We start from the raw sequence: 22,502 nt of genomic DNA on the forward strand, positions 1-22,502 counted from the left end.
GTTTGTTACTGGACTGTGATGACGGCACACGGGTGAACTGGCGGTGGGAAACGCATGGGGACTATAACTGAGATGAAAAAAATGCACTAAATGAAGAATGGTGTAAAAAAACTAAAAAAAATTTTGAAAAATAATGTATAATATTGGTGTATGATTCTTTTTTTGTCTTTAGCCTTACAGGATCTATTCAAGATACCATTTTCCAAAGTTACATAAGTTGTCTCTTTTCGTTCTTATCCCTGTAAGCCAGATCACAGCATTCATTTGCTGTTAGATTCATTTACCAGTCTGCATGAAATCTTGGGCCTCTGCAATATCTGGCTGATTATTATTTTACCTGAAGAGAGTAAAAATCATTCTTTGAATTAGAATAAAATTCATATAGTTCCATGGATTTCAGAAATGCTGAGTCATGTACCCCATCACGGTAAGGTACAGGACAATCACAGCCCCCCAAATTCCCTTTGTGCTGTCCTGCTCCCACCCACACTGTTAGAGTTTCACTTCTTGGAAATGTCAATGAATTAGAACCATACAATAGGTAGCCTTTGGTTCTAGCTTCTTTCACTAAGCAAAAGTTACTGAAGATTTATCCATGGATTCATCAATCATTTGGTCCTGTTTATTACTGATGGTATTCTATGCTACAGACATATCACAGTTTATGTATCCATCAGTTGAAGGGTAGCTGAACTGTCTGCAGTTTGAGAAAAACTGCCAAGGACCACCACGTATAGATTTGCAGAGGCATAAATTTTCAGTTGACTAGGGTAAATATTTAGGAGTGGCTTTGCTGAATTGGATGGTAAGTACATGTCTAACTTTGTAAGAAACTAGCAAACTATTTCCCAAGCGGCTGTATGTTGTGAATTCCCACCAATAAGAATTCACCCTGATCAGCAGTGGGTGTTATTCTCTTTTCTTCCTCTTTGTGAGCCATTCTCAAAGTATATAGTAATAAATGCTGTGATTTCAGTGTGTGTGTCTCATGCTCAATGCTGCCTGCTAATTAGCCACCTGAATGTCTTCTTCAGTGAATTGTCTTTTGCAATTTTTTGCCTGTCCTTTCTCTTCTCATTTTTATGGACACTAAACTCTCAACCCTATTCCTGTTGCTGAAATGCCCTGTTATGAGAGCTTTCTCAGTCTACCTCCCCCCAGTATGATCACAGATTCTTCTGGGTGTCCCCCCACCCCAGGAAAAGCGGCTTCTTCTGTTCTACTTTTCTCTATTTACAGATCTTAGTTATACTTTGATGTTGATCTAGATCGAGTTGATATGACTCCCTAGGGAATATGGCTTCAGTATATTCTCTAGTGACATGGTCCATTATTACTCCAAGAGAGTTGTGGGACATGGACATTTTTTGGGGGGGAAGAAGGTTCCCGGGGGGGGGTTCAGTGTTAAGTGCTGAATTTCAGGGCAAGTGTCTGAGACACAGTTGGGTGATATCTTTGTGAGTATGTTGGGGAAGGATCAAATTAATATTTCCACAGGAATCCTGACTTATGGAAGTATTTGGACCGACCTCACTCTCTAGGGTAAAATTTCATGAATCATAATTCAAATACAATTGAAGGGAGGGAGTGGAGGGAAAGCTAACATGTGCCAGAGAGTTGTATTTATTAATTCACTGAACCCTCATACCTCTATGAAGTCATTTACTCCCATTTGACAGATAAGAAAACTGCAAGGACGAGAATTACAGAGCTAGTAATTTACAGGACCTCGGTTACTTCCCAGGACTGAGTCTTCAACTTTCGTTCTTTTCACAGTACTATTTTAGTGTCTCAGGATTTGATTTACACATAATATTGGAAGTTCTATTTTAAGAAGGTGGTAGTTTAGAGAATCAAGAAATTCTGAGAGGTGGGATTCTGCTATGATAAGCTCGGGAAGGACAGAATTTATATCTAATTCTCAATGATTGGCTTTGTGAATTTGGAAAAATAACTGAATATGCTTTTGCTTTAGTTTGCCTCTCTTTATTAAACAGTTTTGACTGCATGTCCCATCAGTAAATAATTGTTTGAGCATGCTCATGCATAAAAAGTTTCTCCATGAGCCTACAGAAACATAAAACTCATTAACATATTAGGTATATTTTTTAAATTACAAAAATAGAAATTCCAAAAGGTTGAGACAAATATAAAATAACCATAACTCTGCTCTCACTCATATTTTTAGTTGGGACCATGTGATGAATTAGATTGTCCTTATTTTTCCTTCTTGTGACAGATGAATAAAAGAGGTGTCTGTTCTAGTATATTCTTATTTACTTATGTTCTTATGTTTTCCTTTGTTTTATGCTCTGATTCCATTAGAGAAATATTTTCATAACATTTGCCTAACTTTATCATGTTTAGTTTTCTCAAGTTTTGGTTACAAAACCTGTAAAAGAACCTGCCACACATAAATTGCAGTGTGCTTGATAGCCTTAAAAGTAAATAAGTTATGGGCCCTCCCTGGTGGCGCAGCGGGTTAAAGCACAGCACTGAGAATCTAAAGCCGCTTTCGCACGAGTTCGATTCCCGCCTGCCCCGGAGGTGACCACATGGCGTGGCAGACCTCTACTGACCCGCCCGCTGCTCCCCTCAGCAGTGTACTTCATTAATCTGCCTGTTCTGCTCCCCACTCTGTCTCTGGTGAAGCCTCTCACCGCCCCTGAGCCCCTGTACCCCAGTTCTGTATGCACAAATAAATAAATCTTTAAAAAAAAATTAGCTTTAAAAGTAAATAAGTTATGCTGATGCTTTTAACCTCCCAAACTATGAGGTTGCCTCTGTTTTTCTTGCCTGTCTTTTAGAGCACCCGATGCTCTGACATCTGAGCTGAGAGAGGAGACTAGTGCCAACCCACTTAACCCATTTATTAAATAGTATTAGTTTCATTTCAGTTTTACTTTAAATGTTAAAAATCTTATGTTGAAATATGTCTTACTGTGAGCCAAAAGATTGTTTTTTATGTCTACTAAATACAAATACTTCATTTTAGAGACCACTGATCTAAAAAAAAAATGAATATATGTTTTCCCCCAAATCAGGGGAACTTAGGAATGGATGGTATAAATTCCATCACATTTTGTTGAATTACTGAGTGAAAGGATTAAAAAATTTTTGGATCTCTAAACTAAAATTGCTGCAGGAATGGAGAAAATCCATTGTGTCTGATAGTAACCAAAGCATAGAACCCAATGAAGTGGAATTTCTGAAGCCAACCTGTTTCCTGATGTACCTATGACATTGTGGTCAGTCTTAAGACAGATGAAGGAGGCTACTTTAATGGCACTACTACTGGTAAAGGAATCCCAATGAGTCTAAGAGCTATTCTAAGTATCCTTTGAATTCTCTTTCCTATCCTAGAATATCTGAGTCACTTTAAAAAATCAACTTGCTCTAGAACAAGCTGGACTTAGGTCTCCCAGACAGAGCAATACCAGACTGGCCAGGATAAGACCAGCCAAGGCCTACTCCTAGGAGCAGTCCCCTGGTGAGCCTGCACTGAGTTCCATCCGACCCAAGGGTTTTGGATGGAAATGAGTCAACTTCAGGAATGCAGTTAATTCTACATTTAGTCCCAAGTTAGTCACCACAGCAAATAGCAATAGAACCATGATGCTTACTCCACCGCTTTTGAGCTACAACCATGACCAGGGGAAGGACCAGACCAGTGTGAGTTAAATCAGGAGCCTTCAAACCAGGCAAGTCCCAAACACTGCTTCAAGGCCTGACCTACTTTAGTGCTACTGAAAGCAAGTGTTTCCTGGCTTTATGGAAAGTTGCTCTCAGTTGTAGCTGAAAAAAAAAAAATTGTCCCAATGTAAAAGTACAAGATAAACCTGAACTGAGATGGGAGGAAATGAAATTTAAGATACTTGAAGAAATCTAGGCATTAACAGAAAGAGTATTAAAATGCAAATGACCGGCCCTCCCTGGTGGCGCAGCGGGTTAAAGCACAGCACTGAGAATCTGAAGCCACTTCCGCATAAGTTCGATTCCCGCCTGCCCGGAGGAGACCACATGGCGAGCCAGACCTCTCCTGACCCGCCCGCTGCTTCCCTCAGCAGTGTACTTCTTCGATCTGCCTGTTCTGCTCCCCACTCTGTCTCTGGTGAAGCTTCTCACCGCCCCTGAGCCTCTGGCCTGTACCCCAGTTCTGTATGCACAAATAGATAAATCTTTAAAAAAAAAAAATGCAAATGACCTGGAGGTAATGAAATTTCCAGTCTCTAACATATAGTTCAAGTCCACTAGACTTCTACAGCTAAAATGAGCAAGTCAATGAACAAATGTAGTCCTTCCATTTGGGGGGAAATTAAATAGTACTTTTTTGGGGGGCTAGGAAATTCTGCATATCTTTTCATTTAAATTAATAGGACATATAATTAAAATCTCTTTTTCCAACGCATCCCTCTAGCCATTCAATACCTCTTCATCACAAAGGATGCTGGGACAGTTCATCTTTATTGGCCAACAAATATAAGTTGGTCTGCCTTATGGGTAAGGGCAGTAATCCAAAAACAAATCCCAGTAAAATGGAAAAGTTGTGAATGAAGCCTTTTTTGTAAAAGAGAATTCTTCCATGTAGTCATTAGATAGCATCACAAGTAGCTTATCTTGGGATAACTTAAAACTAGTTCTATGATAAGATATGAAGCTCAAGGAAAAACCATAGATGTTACCAGTACTCAGAAGATAAAACTTTTTTTGACAGAATGAGATGTGATTTCACAGCTTACATTCTTTTGACTTTCTATAGGATGTCTGGAGGCTCCTGACTTTGAGAATCTTCCTATAAGTGAGTGAGTTGGGGGTTGGCATCTGGCTTGACCGGAATTTCCCAGGCACAGCTGGCCCTAATTATTATGAGATCACACTTTTCTTGGCACTTGGGTGTTCCAAACGTTTGGGTGTGAAATCTAGTCATGTCCCTTGAATCTTTCCTTTCTTCAGATCGCATTTTAGATTCTTCCATGGAAGAAGCTCTTCCATCCTTATCATCACTCTGTCCCAGGTGCCAAAGGAACCCAAGATCTGATCAGTAATAATTTGAACGACTGTCAGTTATCTCCTTCCTCAGACGTAGGCAAGAGGTGAGGCAGAGCTTGCTGCTTTAGCCTGTTGTGCATGCTTCATCTCCCTTGATAATCAATACTTACTCACCCCTCTTTTTAATTTAACAAATATCATAACATAGAACTAACATCTTTTTTTTTTGGAACTCACATCTTATATAACTGTTTTGTACACCTCCTAGTTCCAACCATTCCAGAAACCATCTTTAATTTTTTAAAGGGGTGGTAGAGGAAGATTTACTAGACAAAAATGTATAAATGTACCAATATAAGTGAATAGAGTTGTTCAAGTGTCGCAGGGAGCTTCCAGCCTTGGCTTATAAAACCCTGTAATGTCTCTATGCTACAGTCATTCACACTACCATCCCCATAGTAATTCACTTTAATTTGAATAATAAGTGCATGTGTCTTAAGCTTTCTATGCATTGTGACAACAAATGACAATGGAAAATGGTAAAATATCATTTCTTGTGATCAACTCATAGCCTGTGGGAGCCTAAACATTTTCCAGGCTGGTCTTTTCCAAAGTTCCATTGTTTGCATAACACCTTTATAAATTTCATGGAATTTAAAACTTTAATCCAAATCATGTTGTTTATAGTTAAGGGCCAATTAGTTCTAGAATACTTGTTACCAAAAAATAGAGGTATTCTCTATCCCTTGAAGTTACTCCTTTCAGTATCTGGCAATTATTATTTTCATGTTTACCTTTAATTCTTTATTTAAAAAAGTGTCCTTAGAGTTCTACTTGATTTTTTATTTTTGCATTATTTACTGACTTCCTACTGTGATGATTCAAATTAAGCTTGATTTCAAAAGTCCCTACACAATCCTTACCCCCATTCATCATTTCCTGTTCTTCCAACATAGACAGTTGGGTAAAATCAATACTCAGTTGACATTAATGGTTAAGAAATTGTTGACATTTGAGCCACGGAGTCAACTATAATGAGTTTTCCTTTTCTACACAGCTTTTTGTGTCTTGGAAAACACGCAGCAGAGTTAATAATAATACTATGGTTTCACAAGATTTTTTAAATAGTTTTCACTAATGTATTTCCAAACTTTCCCTTCATTGCATAAATCTTCTGCCAGCATTCATATCCTTGGTGTCCCAACATGGAGAGGTAGACTCTAGCTGTGAGGTGTAGTGGAGGGTGTTCTACTGGTTTTTCAACAGATTTTTTTTAAGATTTATTATTTATTGATGCATATAGAACTGGGGTACAGGCCAGACATGCAGGGGCGGTAAGAGGCTTCACCAGAGACAGAGTGGGGAGCAGACAGGCAGATGGACAAAGTGCACTGCTGAGGGGAGCAGCGGGCGGGTCAGGAGAGGTCTGCCGTGCCAGGTGGATCAGCTCCAGGGTGGGGATCGAACTCATGCGGAAGTGGCTTAAGCTTCTTAGTGCTGTGCTTTAACCCGCTACACCACCAAGGAGAGCCCATTAAACAGACTTTTAACCACATTTTTCTGTTTTTAACCTTACCTTCCCACCTCTACTTCCAGAGTAACTGATGCTACAAACTCATAGACCACTCAGAGGTTTTGAAGTGCAAATCAAATTGCTCCTCATCTTCACCTACTGGGAAAGTATCCTGTTTTTTTGAATTGGCTGCTCAGTTATCCCACAGTCCTTCATTTCTAGTTTCCAAAATTTTGTTGCTACATTATTTCTCTCACTTCATTTGTACTATTATGTGCAAAGTATGTGCTACTGTGTATGCTTTAAAACAAATCCTTCTAAACATACCATTTTAAATTGAAAGTAGTATTGGCTTTTTTCCCTCACTTAATATTGGCTTAACTATAGTTTACATAATATTTTTCTTTATGCTGACTTAGTTTTTATATTTAATTCATTATTAATATTCATTAAATTATAATTATATTTTGTACCCTTCCTGGTGGCACAATGGGTTAAAGCACAGCACTGTCAAGCTATCCACAGCCACTGCAGCACAAGTTCGATCCCCAACCAGGATGGTGCAGCAGACCTCTCCTGTCCTACCCACTTTCCCCTTCAGCAGTGTATTTAAGTACATCATCCTGTTCTGATCTCCACTCTGTCTCTGGTGAATCCTCTCACCCTATACCCCAGTTCTTGTATGCATAAATAAATAAATCTTTAAAAAATATTTTAAAATTTGGTGATGGGAAACCCAAGGGGATTGCAACTGAGATGGAAAAATGCACAAAAATATGTAAAAATAAACTATTATAAAAAATTTTTTAAATATTTAAATTAGGGTTATATTTTCTAAAATAGTTTTATTTTCTAGAACACATTCATATAAATTAAGTAGGAAAAAATCTGATCAGCAGTGGCAATGCACTCCATTTAAGGAAACACTTGTCTAAAGTACAAACAGAGGCCTGGGGAGGATACATTGCCTTGATTGATGTCAGTAAATGACAAAACTAGGACATTCTTTGGGTATTCTGAATCCCCTGCTTGTTCTTTACCACTAAACCAGTCTGGCTGGGCCTTTATCTAGATGCTCTCATTAATTATATATCTTACTTCTCTATGCTATCCACTCTCACTTAGCATGTTAAACCACTATCGATTATTCAGTCCATAAGAAACAGAACTATAAACTGTGACTTGTTAAAGTCATAGTTCCAAATAAGACCCACTTGTAGTCCTGAATAGGGAGATACATTAGTGGAAAAATCAGTGAGGTCAGTATTATTTTCTACTCATCTGACAAGAATGGTTATTAAGTAAGTAAGTTTTCCATTGTGGTTTCCAAAAGTCTTATTCATTCCACAATGAATAAGGAAGGGCACCAGAAATATGTATGCTCTTTTATTTGCAATATACTCGAGACCGACAAGTCACAGAAACCTTACATATTTTCCCCAACAGAAGGTAGTACAGTTTATAAGTGGCAGCATCAGATTGTAAACACATTTCCCCCCCAAACCCATCATTTAAATAGAAATGGCCCAAAGCCAGCATTACTTCAAGTACAGGAATTCTCACATAGTTTATCCTCACCAACAAATTCCACAGTACCGAATTTAGCTTGGTGAGACCAGCATGATGCTGAAAATACTTCCTGTGCTGTTACTTGGCAATGTTTAATAAAAGAGGAGCAGATGTTGAACTCCAGAGACAGGTTAAATTTTGAAATTACAAATGTCTGTATAGCTAATTAAAGCCAGAAAGACACAAATTTGAAAATGACAAAATCATTGAACGAGCACTGTAGAGTTTAACAGGACTTGATCAGAATGATATATTTTGGTCCCCTGGAAGGTACAAATTATACATTTTAACATAAAACAGTGTAACTTTAAATAACAGTATTCTACTTTATGTATAGTGAAGGAAAAAAGTATAAAATTTAAGAATCATACAGCAGTATATTTCTGGTTTTTCCTTCTTGTTTTTGTGCTAATTTCATGCTTTTTGTTCCAACATCCAAAACCACAGTATGCTGATTATTTTACTTTAAACAGTCAACCATCTTTTAAAGAAACTGTGCACGTATTTGCCATTTCTGGCACTCTTCAGTCATTTATGTCGAGTCTTTTCTTGTATGATATCCTATCTAAATAACTTCCAGAGGTATTTCTTATAGTGAAAGATTTCACTATAGATTTCACTAAAGGTGATGAAATCTCACCTTTGCTTGAAATGTTTCATTTTCTCTTTTTGAAGCATGTTCAATGGATATTAATTTCAAGATTGACAGTTTATCTTTCATCCCTTAAAAGATACAGCTCTGCTATCTCCTGGATTACATAATTTCTGACAAGCCTGCTGTCATTTTAGCTCTCAGTTATATAACATGTTCCATTTCCTCTGGCTGTTTTTAAGATTTTTCGTTATCACTGATTTTTAATAATTTGACTACGACAAGGTTTTCGTAAAGTTGGTATTTGTTGAACTGTCAGCTTAAAGTTTTCATTAAAGTTACAACATTTTTATTCATTATTTTTTCAAATGTTTCTCCCCCACACCATACAATTTTTCTTTTTTTTTTAGTTCACACATTCGTTTAACTTTTCAGTTTTTGAAGAAACTTCATACTGTTTTCCATGATTGCACCCGTTTATATTCCCAACAATAGTGCACAAGTGTTCTTTTCTCTACACATTCTTACTAATCCTTGTTATTGCCTATCTTTTTTATGACTATTAATGATATATCATTATTATTTTTAAAGATTTACTTATTTATGCATACAGAACTGGGGTGCAGGTCTTTTTAATATAATCAGTTTATCTTCTCATCATGTTTGTTTTCCTCTATCATTTTGTATCCTGGTTATGAGTAATATTTTCCCACCTTTTTGCATGTCTGGTAATTCTTAACTAAATGGCTGGTACTGTAGTTCTACACTGTTGTTTGCTGGATTTTGTTGTTCTCTCTTAAACAGTGCTAAGTTTTATTATGATGCAGGGTTAAAGCTATCTGTGATCAACTGAATCCATTCAGAGCTTGATTTTAAACTTTGTTACAGTGTTGAAAGCAGATTTTTTTTTTCTTTTCCGGGGTTTATTCTGCCCACTGCTAAGGTAGAACAAAATAAGGAGAATTTCTCTTCTGTGGACTCGTAAAATGTCTTTCTACTCTCGCTGGTGGGAACACCAACTATTTTGAGCCCAGAAAATGTGTCCAGACTGCTGCTTTTTGGTGATTCTTCCCTCTCATGTGTCCACAGATCAGTCAGCTTTAAGGTAACCCCTCTGCAAATCTCTGGAGCTTGCTCTCTCAAGCTCAACTCTTTGTGGTACATGGACACAGAAATTCCAGTGGCTTTGACCTCCCTCATCTGGACCTCTAGCTCCTCATTGCAATAAAACTGTTCAAGTCTGTTTCTCCTTCCATGCACTGCAATCTGGATACTGCCACCAGACAGTAACCTCAGGTAATTACAGGATGCACCTCTTCCCTACCACCCCCTCAAGGCTACATAGTTCTATGTTGCCAGTTCTTTTATATCTGTAAACTATTGCTTCACGTATTTCATCCCACTATGTTGTCATTTAAGGCAGGAGGCAAATTCAATTCCTATTATTCCATCAGACCATGGAGTCTTCTGTCCCCCTCCAATGATTATAATCTGAACCCAGTTCCTAGTTACTTTATCTTGGCCACATGAAACACTCTTTCTGTTCCCCTCTAATGACTGCAGGTAGTTAGGAAAAAATTTTGTCACTTTCAAATCATATTCATTTTGACCACTTTCCCTATAAAGCTATAGTTTCTCATCAAGTTTTAAGATGCATTAATAATGATTGATCATGCTGAAAATTTCATTTCAGTTAAATTCAGTTATATTACAGTCATTTTTCTAGTCCCGTTCTTGCCATTGGCCAGATCCCTAAAGAAAGATAGAGTCAATCCTTGGTTGCCTGGATTTAGTTTCGCCAACTCATTTGTCTAGTAACCAATGTTATTATGTTTATCATGAGTCGAGGTACTGACTATAGTTGTTGGAAATGATATATAAAAGGTGGAAAGGTGGTTGTCCTCTGAACCTTAATCAAAGTTGTAGAATACAAGAACATTCTTGAGCACACTTTTTTTTCTCCTCTCCCATGTCCTGAAGGGGAGATTTTATTTCTTGACTTAAGGGGTTCAGTTACTTTCTTGACTCTAAAAAATTCCTTTTAGAAGCTTACATATAACATATCCTGTTTCAAAATGATCTTTTCTTCCTTCTTACAAACCAGTCAAATTCAAATTATTATATAGGATTAACCCACTCACTGTAAGAAGCTTAAAGGCAGTAACTAAGTCTTATTTTTGGTTTTTCATCAGCCTCTAAATAGTAATTTGCAATGAAATGGTTAAAACATAGATTCTCTCTTTTTGCTTTGTTTTTTGCCAGCTGTGACAATAATACAGAGCTGCAGATCTTGGTAGCCATCTTTGCTACTAAGTAGGAAGAATGATAATGAAGGCAACATAGGAAATGTAGAGAAAAAAGAGTGCAAAATATTCTGATGACATAATATGGGCTTCTGAATTCGGCTGCCTAAATTCACCCTTACATTTCTTAAGAGACTGTAACTTCCCATTTTTGCCTAAATTAGTTTGAATTGGGCTTCTGTAACCAGTGGATTTAGGCAACCTTTTATATCAAACACCAAGATGGGGGTGAAATACTGGAGTGTATTGAGGCGCATTGGTAACATATGGTCTAGCCACTTCCCCCCACAACCTGCTGCTATCTCTATATGAGAGGTGACAAACAGAGTTTATCCTCAGATGGCAGGGACCAGGCAAAATTCAAACCTGAACCAAGGCTGAAACAATGCCAATCTCGCCTTGTCCCTTCTGGATGCTGCCAAATGTATCTCAGTGGGGATGGGCAAATGGAGGGAGAAATTTCATGCTGGTGTGAACACAAACCTAAAGTTCTCTCTATAGTTTGATTGTCTGTATCTCGGAGGCCCCAAAATGCTGATAACAAGGCAGAATGGTAGCTATTTCATAGGATTTCTATTTGTCAAGTTTTGCCGTACCTTTATTTTGTCCTGCCAGTTAGTCAGCAGCTCTACAGGTAGCTAAGAGAGGGGAGGACTCCATAGCATCATCTTGCAGACAGATTAGTTAGGAAAAGGCATTGCTGCCTTCATTTCCCCTGCTTGGCTTTGGCTTTTCTTTACCAGTTGTCTTTTGGCAGAGGTGAAGAATGCAGATGAAGTGCTTCTTGGACATCTTCCAGAAGCATCTCTGATTAAGGCAATTAGGGGAGAGCTGGAGGACACTCTAGTGAGCCATGCAGTGATGCCAAGGGTCTCCTGGGTCAAGACGCCAATTCTCAGCTCTTCTACTGATGGGTCCCTGGGGGAATCTCAATGAAACCAAAACACTCTTCCAATTTTTTCTTTTCTTTTTTTTTTTTTGTTTGAAAAGTGTTTGCTTCTTTCAATTTTTTTTTAATTGAGGTAACAATGCTTTACAACATTGTATACATAATTTGGGGTTATAGGTTTACTCTCTTTAGATGTATATTACCAATACCTTGTTTACAAGCACCCATAATCCGCTACCATATCCCACTGGGCTCTTTCCTCCCTTTGCAATTCTCCCTTCCCCTCTGGTATAGTAAGTTTTATGGTCAGATTTCTAAGGCTAGTTTTGGTTTAGAAAAACACTCTTCCTTTTGTAAAACAGTCCGGATGACACTATTGATGCATCAATACAGAATAATAATGCTTTCTAGTATCAACTCAATTTCCTGGTTGCTCAGATGAATTTGGCAGGCATCAAGTTACTGACAGACCGTGCCAAAATATGTTTTAAAAGTAAGACTTTAAAAACTGAATATTGTGGGGAGAATAATAGTAGTAAACATTTTTATAGGTAATCACCATGTGATAGGTATTTTCCTAAGACTGCTTCTGTTTCCCACACTAAAGACACTTGCTTTTCTACCAAGCCCTTGGGCAGTCATGACCTCCTTACAAATCAGTTTGGACCAATTCTGGATTTTTCTCAATCTCTATGGTGCCACTGTCTAAGACCAGAGACATTGAATAACAGCAAAACTAGAACCTACACTTTCCAGAGAGATCTTTCTTCACCAACACAGTGCCTCTTGCTATACCATCCCACCTCCCAACAGCTAATCCACATGTCACGCTGTCACACACACAGACTAGGGCCATGGGGGAGGCTCCTTTCCTTTAGACTTGTCCTTCTGCTTCTACTTTCTAATTGACTTTAACACTGAGTAGCGAGCCTCTCTGTCTACACACTAGATTGTGACATCTGGCCCGGTTTACCAAAACTAAACCAGTAACAACTACAAAAGGAGAAAATTTGTGCTAATGTGATAATATTGGCTAAGAATCCCTTTTCTTTCACTTTCAGCAGCACTTTATTCTTCAATGCTGACCACTTACTTTTCTTTATTGTGATGTTATACTTAATATAAAATTCACCCTTTTAATCCATTCGACATGTACATTTCTGTGCATTAAGCCCATTCACACTGTTGTACAAGCATCACTAACATTCATCCACAGAACTCTTCATCAGAGACTCATACCCCAAAGCCCTTGACGATCACCATTCTGCACTCTGTCTCTAGAATGTGACTCCTCAGGTACCTCATATTCAATTTTTGTGACTGATGTCACAAATCTAGTGTGGAGACATCCCTCAGCACAACGTCCTCAAGTTCATTCACACTGGAGCATCTGTCAGAATTTCCTGCTCTTTTAAGTCTGAGTAATGTATCACTGTATACACTATACCACATTTTCTTTATGCTGGATGAACTGAATTTACTTTAAATCAACAACTCTGATAGAATGCCTTCTTCAATTTGAACTCAATTCTGTTTCTAACCTGTCCCCACCTGCCAGGCAAGAGGATGGCCTATCTTCTCAGACTCCAGGAGGAGAGTACTGTCCCTCATACTTACCCAGGAGCACAGAGGAGCAGCACAACCCTCTAGATACCACCCCTCTTCTCTCCTAAGCTGAGCTGAACTTCAGCTTGCACCCTCAAACCAGTGTTAACAAAACTAGGGAGCAAAACAGCTACTAACCCCATGGAATGCTTATGGAAGATTTACTGAACATACTTTCTTCGTCAGCAAATTATCTCTAAGAACAAAGTGGTAATGAAGATAGATAGAGAAGAGATGCCAGAGTAAGAAACTCAGTTAGTTACTCCTAACATGGCCATTGCCAATGGCTTGTTCTGGGACTAAAAAGGAGATTTCACCACAAGCTTCTCCCTAGAGGTAGAAGGGACAGATCAAGTTGCTTCCCACTCCTGCCCCACCCTGAGGAATGGACCCAATGACACTGCAGGCCTTTCTCTTCCCAGGTATCTTTGAGTCAAGGCACTGTGGTGACCAAGTGGGTCAGATAAAGGACTGCAAGAGCATTGTCCCCACTGCCCAGGGAAGATGTAGCCAACATTCCTAGGTGTGCTTGCAAATATGGTGCAAAAGGGAACAGGTACAAAGTGAGCGATACTGGCAAAGCGCAGCCACATTTAGAGACCTGTAGTTCCCTCGCCTCTGTCCTCCCTTCCACTGGAGCAGCACACACATCCTTACAATCAGAGGCAGGCAGTGAGCCCCACACTCAAAACTCTGTTCGCATTAGCTCTATAATAGGATATTGTTCATCACAACAGAATTCCACTTTTCCAGAACTTAGTAATCCAGCACCTGACAAACTTCCTGGGTACATATTTTTAGGAGTCTAGAAAATTCAATTCATTGATTTATTACTCATTAGTCACTTCTCAAGTCTTTGAAAATCACATTTGATAAATATTCCTAAATTATTATATCAAAAGTCTATATGCAGAAGTCAAGTAACAAAATGAGCTAAAAGAAGAAAAGAATTATATTAGAAGTTTTAAATTAAGGAAGTAATACAATTATGAAATTTAGCTCTGACCTTCCTGGCAAAAAAATAGAAAAGATTAAAAATAAGTTAAACTGGGGGCCCTCCCTGGTGGCGCAGCGGGTTAAAGCACAGCACTAAGAAGCTAAAGCCACTTCCGCATGAGTTTGATCCCCACCTGGCCCAGAGGTGATCACATGGCACAGCAGACTTCTCCTGACCTGCCAGCTGCTCCCCTCAGCAGTGTACTTTGTCGATCTGCCTGTTCTGCTCCCCGCTCTGTGTGTGGTGAACCCTCTCACCATCTCTGTACCTTTGGCCTGTACCCAGTTCTGCAGTTCTGTATCCATAAAAATAAATAAATCTTTAAAAAAAATAATAAGTTAAACTGGACATGTCCCATTATATGATTAAAGAGAACACAAGATTCCATTAGGAGTTGTTGCCTTGACAGATTTCAAACATGGATTTTTACAAAAACTGAATTAATATGACTTCAGGAATTATCTTTATGTATGTAAAAGTGTGTGTGGATGGATGTACATGGCATCTGTCCATCATTTACTGTCTCTTTGTGTGTCTGTGAATTTCAGAGGAAATAAAAATTTCTGTCAGGAACCTTTGCAAGACCTCATCTGTCTCATTTTATAGGAGTAGCTGCTGCTTATGGGAAAGAATCTTGATAGAAACATGGGGAATACAGGTAACCCCACGTCCCCAGGACACTAACTCCATCCTGCTAGGTAGCTGCGCTGCCCCCCCACAAACCTACCATTTCATAATTGGGGAGCCCTGGGACTAGTGGGAGAGGGTGAATTGGTCAGTCTTGCTGCCCTAAACCCAGGGTCCTGGTGCCTGAGGAGAACACTTTGGCACCCAGGTGCCCTGCAACCAGAGCATTTCTGTCTAAACCACGCAGTGGGCCAAGTCTGGCATATGACTGGGCGCCTGCTCAACTCCCATTTGGCACTGCAGTTCCCTGCTGGCCCTGGAGCTTTGCCCCAAACCACAGCTGCCTGGCTCTGGGCCTGACAATCTGTCCACCTCTTGCCAGAATTCATTCTCTCTCTCTCTCTTTCTCTAGAGAACTGGAAGGTGTCATCATACCCTTCCACCAGCTGCTTCCAGGGGTCCTGTTCCACTCTGAGGGCCCAGACAGGCCCTCCCCCCACACTACCTGTTTTGAATTTTCCTCTGCCCAGAGACTCCAGCCAGGCCACACTTCCACCTCTCTGATTAAACCTGGAAGGTAGAAGCAAGTTCACCAAACCATTGGGTCGTCGCTATGTAAATTCCACTTTGACCTCCTTAGATGTTGGCCTGGACCAATCCTGGACCCCCCCCTCTCTCCACACACCCATTGTCTAAAAACATTGAAAAAGCAGGTGAAGGTCTCATCTTTCTTAGAAGGCAGCCCCAGTGAAGGGTATATCCAGGCCCCATTACATAAGGGGGTTTAGGACAGCACCCACGGGGAGTGTGCTGTTCCTCCACCCCATGAGTAGAACTGGAAGAGATTCAAAGGGTCTAAAGGTGCCATATTGCGCTGAAGTGAACATGGTTTTGATGGTGTCACCTGAACGTGCTGCTGCAGAGGAACTAAGAACATAAGTCCCATGACTACCCCTCGGAAGGAAGGTCAGGGAAAAGCTTCTCTCCAAACCCACCCTCTAAGGTCAGAAGTGGCTGAGAAAGAGCTATTTCCTGCTTCTGAGGGGTTTGCTCTAAGAAGAGATCACCCTGCAATCAATCTTGGGTAAACCCAACTTTGAGAGGGAATTGTGGGGCTGTAGCAGCCAACTGTGCCCTTCTGAAGTAGACCATTCAGGAGTCCCAGCAATGGGCACAGCTAGGAGCTGTGTTCTTGGCTATGCCAAGCCTAGGTTGTGAGGTATGTGCTCCCTGGGGCAGGGAATCCCAAAGGGTACCAACACCAAGACAGCCACAGCTGAAACTTGGCACACATAGCCCCATCTGCTTGGAAGAAAGATCTTCGTAGCTGATCAAGGTATGGGAAGCAATTCTGCAGTGCCTGGCCCATGGTAGGCCCTCAATATCCACACTTGCTCGCACCTGCCAGGGACCAGAAACCTGCAGCACAGAGAGGGCATGGCCGCTGGAGTTGCAGATGCTCTGTGTGGTGGCCCAAGGCTCTTCTGAGTGCAGTGGAAATGGGCCTTTCCCACCTGAGGCCTGCCTCTGGAAGGGACTTGGAGAAGCGATGGTCATGCAAAGCAAATAGTTTTCTCTGGGTTCCTCACTCCCTCCCTGACTCTGCCATCCAGGAAAATATTCTTGTGAAGTGTGAGGAACAGGAACTTGGTGGTGAGCTGGTGGAGGCCGAGGCCTACTGTGTAAGAATAAAACATTAATGGTCGGTGCAGCTTCATTCTTCAAAGCACCGAACCTACACTAGCTGGGACCTTCCTTTTGTAACTTGAGTCGCAAGTACACGGGTATTTATTTTCATGTGGTGATTGAAAAGTAGATAAAATTCATAAATAGTGAACCACATGCTTTAAGTGACCTTCAAATAAAGTAGTAACAAAGAGCAATTACAGAAAGAAGTACATCTGATTTGAGATTTGCCAGAAAGCTAAACAAAATAAAGAGAAAATCCATTACTCAAGCCAAATAAGATAAGGGAGTGATTAGGGACAACTGAGTTATTTTCTTAAAGGAAGAATGACGACCTGAAATCATAACCTGCATTTTGGCTGGAGTGCTTCAGATGGGAAAATATTCAAACTGACCTCTCCCACCCCCTCTCTCCGTAGCTGTAAAGACTCACACTCCATTTCTGTGACAGCCTGCGGTTTCTGCTCTGAAGAGACAACTGAGTGACAGGTGTTGCTGGACAGAGGCCAGGGAAGTCTGAGGGGCACTGTGGGGAGCTACAGAGAGGGGCCTGTGGACATGCAGGCTGTGATCATGGACCATGGACTGTGATCAAGGAAGCTAATAAGCAGCAAAAAAAAAAAAAAAGTAAAAGCAAAGTTTGCTAATGCTACAGGATTGGAAAAAATGACTTAAAATCAGCTGTGTGGGCCCTCCCTGATTGTGCCGCGGGTTAAAGCACAGCACTAACAAGCTAAAGCCACTTTAGCATGATTTCGATCCCTGGCCAGGGAGGTGACCCACATGGCATGCCCACTGCTCCCCTCAGCAGTGTACTTCATTGGTCTGCCTGTTCTGCTCCCCGCTTGGTCTCTGGTGAATCCTCTCACTACCCCTGCACGTCTGGCCTGTTCTGTATGCATAAATAAATAAATATTCCCGTTCTGTATGTATAAATAAATCTTTTCTAAAAATTAAAAAAAAATAAAAACAACTGTGTTTAAAAAAAAAAAATCTGTATCCATTTTCCAATCATCATAATGTGTAGCTGGAGAATAACTGTCCCAGGCCAGTGCTGCATGTGCGTGAAAATCAGAAACACAAGCAAAGACCTTCAGCAGAACCATTTCTCAAAGTGCGACCCGTGACCCTCTTTCCCTGAGTCATCCATGGGGCCCACAGAGTTCTGTACCCCGTCGCCTCCCTCACGCTCCACAGAAATACTGAACCAGAATCTCTGAGGGCAGGGCCCAGGAATCTGTTTTTAAGCTTCTGAATATAGTAATTTTTGAAAACTGTTAACCCAAAGAGTAAAAGGCCAATTTGTTAACATCTATCTCCCCCCTAATCTTACTGTTGGGCACAAAAAGAAAGCATATTGGGTTTGGAATCAAAACCCTGGGTCAAAATTACACTCCTTAGCCTTGGCAAGTCACTTAATTTCCTAATACTCTCTTTTTCTCTTTTATAAACATCATTGACAAAGAATGTAAAATCCTATGTATTATAAACTCAATAGCACTACATCAATGTTTATCATTCTCATTGTTTTTAACTGTCACATTAGAAGTTTCCACCTGTAGTGCTGCACTCTTACCACTGCTCCCGTACCTCTTGCTGGATGTCTGAGTACACTCTTCCCACCCTCCTGTGATTTGTAACTCTGTTAATTACACCTTCCCTATTTAAAAGCTCCCAAAGACTAGCCTTTATCCTTACCAAGACCTGATGAATGGAGAAAAAAAAAAAGATGGAAATATTAAAGACCCAGGGTATCACTGGCTGCCCAGAAAAAAATGTACCCAGGCTTAATTCTAGCTGTTGGGAACCCCACGCAGCTAAGAAGCAGCACGTGAAGGGGACCCCTGGCTACAGCAACAGCCCAGTTGAGGGTGAGCAGGATTAAAGACAAAGTCATGATGTCTCAGGCATGCCTGCGGCAGCCCTACTGAAAAAGGATAAGGACACAATGTTAACATGCAGGCTTTGGACTGTGTGGGCCCAAAGAAAAGATCTGAATTCCCAGTGTTTATAATAAGTTGATTAAATATAATTTAGAAGGTCCAAAGCAATATTTTTTTAATATACAAGGAAGCTTACTGGTAGACATTTTTATTGATGGAAATACTTTTCCTTGATTTTTAGTGAAATGTTTATTTTATAATATAACTGTGTACAGAAAAGTTGCAAAGATAATTCAGTCTTCCCGTGTGATCCGAGCTTGCTTCCCCTAAGGTTATTGTCTTATATAACTGTGCTAGCAAAAGAAATTAACCATGGCGCAGTACTGTTAACTAAACTCCAGACTTGCCTCAGTTTCCACCAGTTTTCCCTCCAATTCTGTGTCCAGGATGTTATTTGGCATGTGTCCATTTTGCAATAAGCCAACAAAATTCCTTAGTCTCCCCTGGACTATGACTGCTTCATCATTTCATATCAAGAGTAGAAACTCTCAACATGTCACTGTTGACCTGGATCACCTTGCTGAGGTAGTGCTTGCCAGACTTCCCATTGTTATTTTTCTCCTCTTCCCATATTGTGCTTTTTGGAATCAAGCAGTGAAGCATACTCACCATGCTCAAAGTGGGGAGGGGGGCTAAGTCTCACCTTCCAGAAGTATCAATGTAAATTATAAGAAATTCTTTGCTTTCCAATACTATTTTCTAGTAAAAGAAAGTAGGGCAGCTGGCAAATTGGTAAACTCTAGGTCAGGGGCAGCAAATCAAGATAGCCTGTTATATCTTGGAGGACCAATAGGACCCAGCCAGCAAAAGAGTGGGGCATGTCAAAGAGTCACAGCCCTGGTCCGAAAGAGAGACAGTCACCAAAATAAGAAAATTCACAGAAAATACCTATTTCCTGTTGTTTAGGAATTTTTTCCCCACTGAACTTTTTTTTTTTTTTAAAGATTTATTTATTTGTGCATACAGAACTGGGGTACAGGCCAGAGGCTCAGGGGTGGTGAGAGGCTTCACCAGAGACAGAGTGGGGAACAGAACAGGCAGATCGAGGAAGTACACTGCTGAGGGGAGCAGCAGGTGGGTCAGGAGAGGTCTGCCACGCCATGTGGTCACCTCCGGGGCAGGCGGGAATCGAACTCATGTGGAAGCGGCTTTAGATTCTCAGTGCTGTGCTTTAACCCACTGTGCCACCAGGGAGGGCCAACCCCACTGAACTTTTGTCAACAAACTTCATCACCTTTAACTGGCAATAATATGGTTGAAAAAGACTGAGACTGCATATCAAAGTCAGCACAGTTATCAAACATTTGTTTCTGTTTTTTCAAAAACTAAATATACTGGCATTCCAGGATGCAGTCTGAATGACTTATCTGTATGACTCGCCAAAGTTGCAGCATGTCTGCAGAGTGATCATGAGTGCCCTGTAGCTCACAAGGTCCCACCTTTCACCAGGAAAAGAGCAAGAAGGGCTTGTGACTGCTCAGCTTTAGAAGCTGCACAATAGGCTTTTCTAATTCTGTTAAAAAAAATTAAAAATGCTGTTTTTCCATTGTCATAAAAGATTCTCCATTTGGACTTCTCTCAAATGCAAATTTGAAATGCTGAGCTTCTTTATTATAGGTTGCCCTTGAAACCAACTTTTTGAAATGGAAAATTTATCTTTAAGGAAAATCTACACTTTGTTTTATGAGTTATAACATTCAAGCCTTTGATTAAATGTCTAAACAAAATTTTACCTTGCTTTATATATACTTGTATATATGTCTATATACATATGTGTAACATGTGTAAAGGGAGACACACAGACATGTATAATGCACCTTTAATATTGAATGGGCCTCCCTGGTGGTGCAGGGGTTAAAGTCTCAGTGCCATCAAGCATGAATTTGATCCCCAGCCAGGGAGGTGACACACATGGAACAGCAGACCTCTCCTATCTCGCCCTCTGCTCCCCTCAGCAGTGTATTTCAGTAGATTCACCTGTTCTGCTCCCCAGTGTCAGTGAATTCTCTCACCCCACACAACTCTGGCCTACACCCCAGTTCTTGTATGCATAAACAAAAATAAATCTTTTTAAAAAGATATCTATTATTAAGATTCTGAGAGTCATACACTAAAATTAAGTGAAAAGAGTTACCAAGAAATTTAAAAACACAAGTAAAGTTTGCTAGAAGAACCAATCTGCTAAGCACTCACCATATGTTCAACACTACTCAGCATCTATCCATGCACAGTATGGGCCCTCTCTGACTTCACACAGAAGATGTGTGCCCAAGTTCGTAGTGAGGCTTTTTTTTTTTTTTTTTTTTTGTTAAACTCAGAACAAATTTCTTGTAGGCATAAATCTTCATTTCCTAAATTATGTGTTAAATAGACTTTTGCGGGCTCGCCTAGAGCACAGCCAGCATAAATTGTTTATATGGAAAGTTTATTCCAGTTTACAGTCAGTGATCAGGACTCACCAACCCCTCTCTTTCCCCAGCCACAAAGAAAAGTAAGAACTGTGATTAGAGGGGCAGGATCATCACCACCACAGACTCTGGGATAACTTCCATTACCTCTGAACTCTGGGTCTGCAGGAGTGTGAGGCACTCGTATGACATCTGCCTTGGGAATCAATGTAACCGTTAACATTTCCAGGATTACCACTTATATTCCTTACTCCCTCTTCTAATGGAAAGAGTCTCTACCCAGTAAATCTTCAAATCAAGTATTTATTTGCTTCATTTGATCTTAGAGTCATTCCTGAACCCACCTCTCTGTCCAGAGCATTCTACTACTCTTGATTGGCCACATTTATATCACACTGGGCAAGTCCTATTTCATCACACAAGGGAAGAAGTAGGAAAGAGATGTTGCTCCATGGAAAACTGGTGTACTTTATCAGAAAAAACAAATGTGGATGGTGAATAGACAAAAGCAAAAGTTGTCCACTACATCTTTTGTCCACTACTGAGTATTCTAGCAGGCAGAGTGGCTTTGGCCTGGTTTTGGGCAGGATTGAGCCTGATGAACTTAAAGCCAGGCATTATTAGGACAAACAGGGATTTAAAAGGTTACAGTAAAAATGGAATAGCAGGAGTTTTAAGATCTAATAGTTAACGTTAGAGTTCTACTGAGCACTTTTATCAATGATTATGGCATTAAATGTTTAATTAAATGAGCTATTTTCTGAGGGAAAGTATCATCTTCTCCATTACAGGGATGACAAAATTGAGATTTTGAAAGCTTAAGCATAAATCCCTTGCAGTAACAGGTAATCTGGATTGTTGACAGAGCTTAAGCATGAATTCAGCTTCCAAATTTATTGTTTTTTTACTCAACCAAACCCACATTTAGGGGAGACATATTTCACAATGTTACAAAAGGTTTTAGCTCTTTCTGCTGAGGTGACAGGGAGAGAGATCTAATGAGACAATGCCCTTAGTGATTAATTTAAGGTTAACGTTCCTGGTCAAGATAAACACAAGGATGTGTGCATGTGTAATGTTAAGGTTGTGCTTAAAATCTAATTTTAAAAAATTAACAGGAATTTTTTTTCACCTTTTTATTTTATTAATTTTTTTTTAATTACAAAGTTTATTTTTACATCATTTTGCACATTTTTTTCCCCTCTCGATTGTAATCTCTGCAGGTTTCCCATCACCAAATCACCCCTGTGCCACCACCATAGTCCCGTGCATTTCCCTCCCTTCCCCCCTCCCCCGTTTTTGATCCCATTCCCCACTCCGCCCCCACAGAATGTCTCTGGTATATGGTTGTTCATTATTTTTGTTATTTTCTCGCCTGGTC

Source organism: Condylura cristata, unplaced genomic scaffold, assembly GCF_000260355.1.
Source record: "Condylura cristata isolate star-nosed mole 26May11 unplaced genomic scaffold, ConCri1.0 scaffold00010, whole genome shotgun sequence".
Classification (NCBI taxonomy): Eukaryota; Metazoa; Chordata; class Mammalia; order Eulipotyphla; family Talpidae; genus Condylura; species Condylura cristata.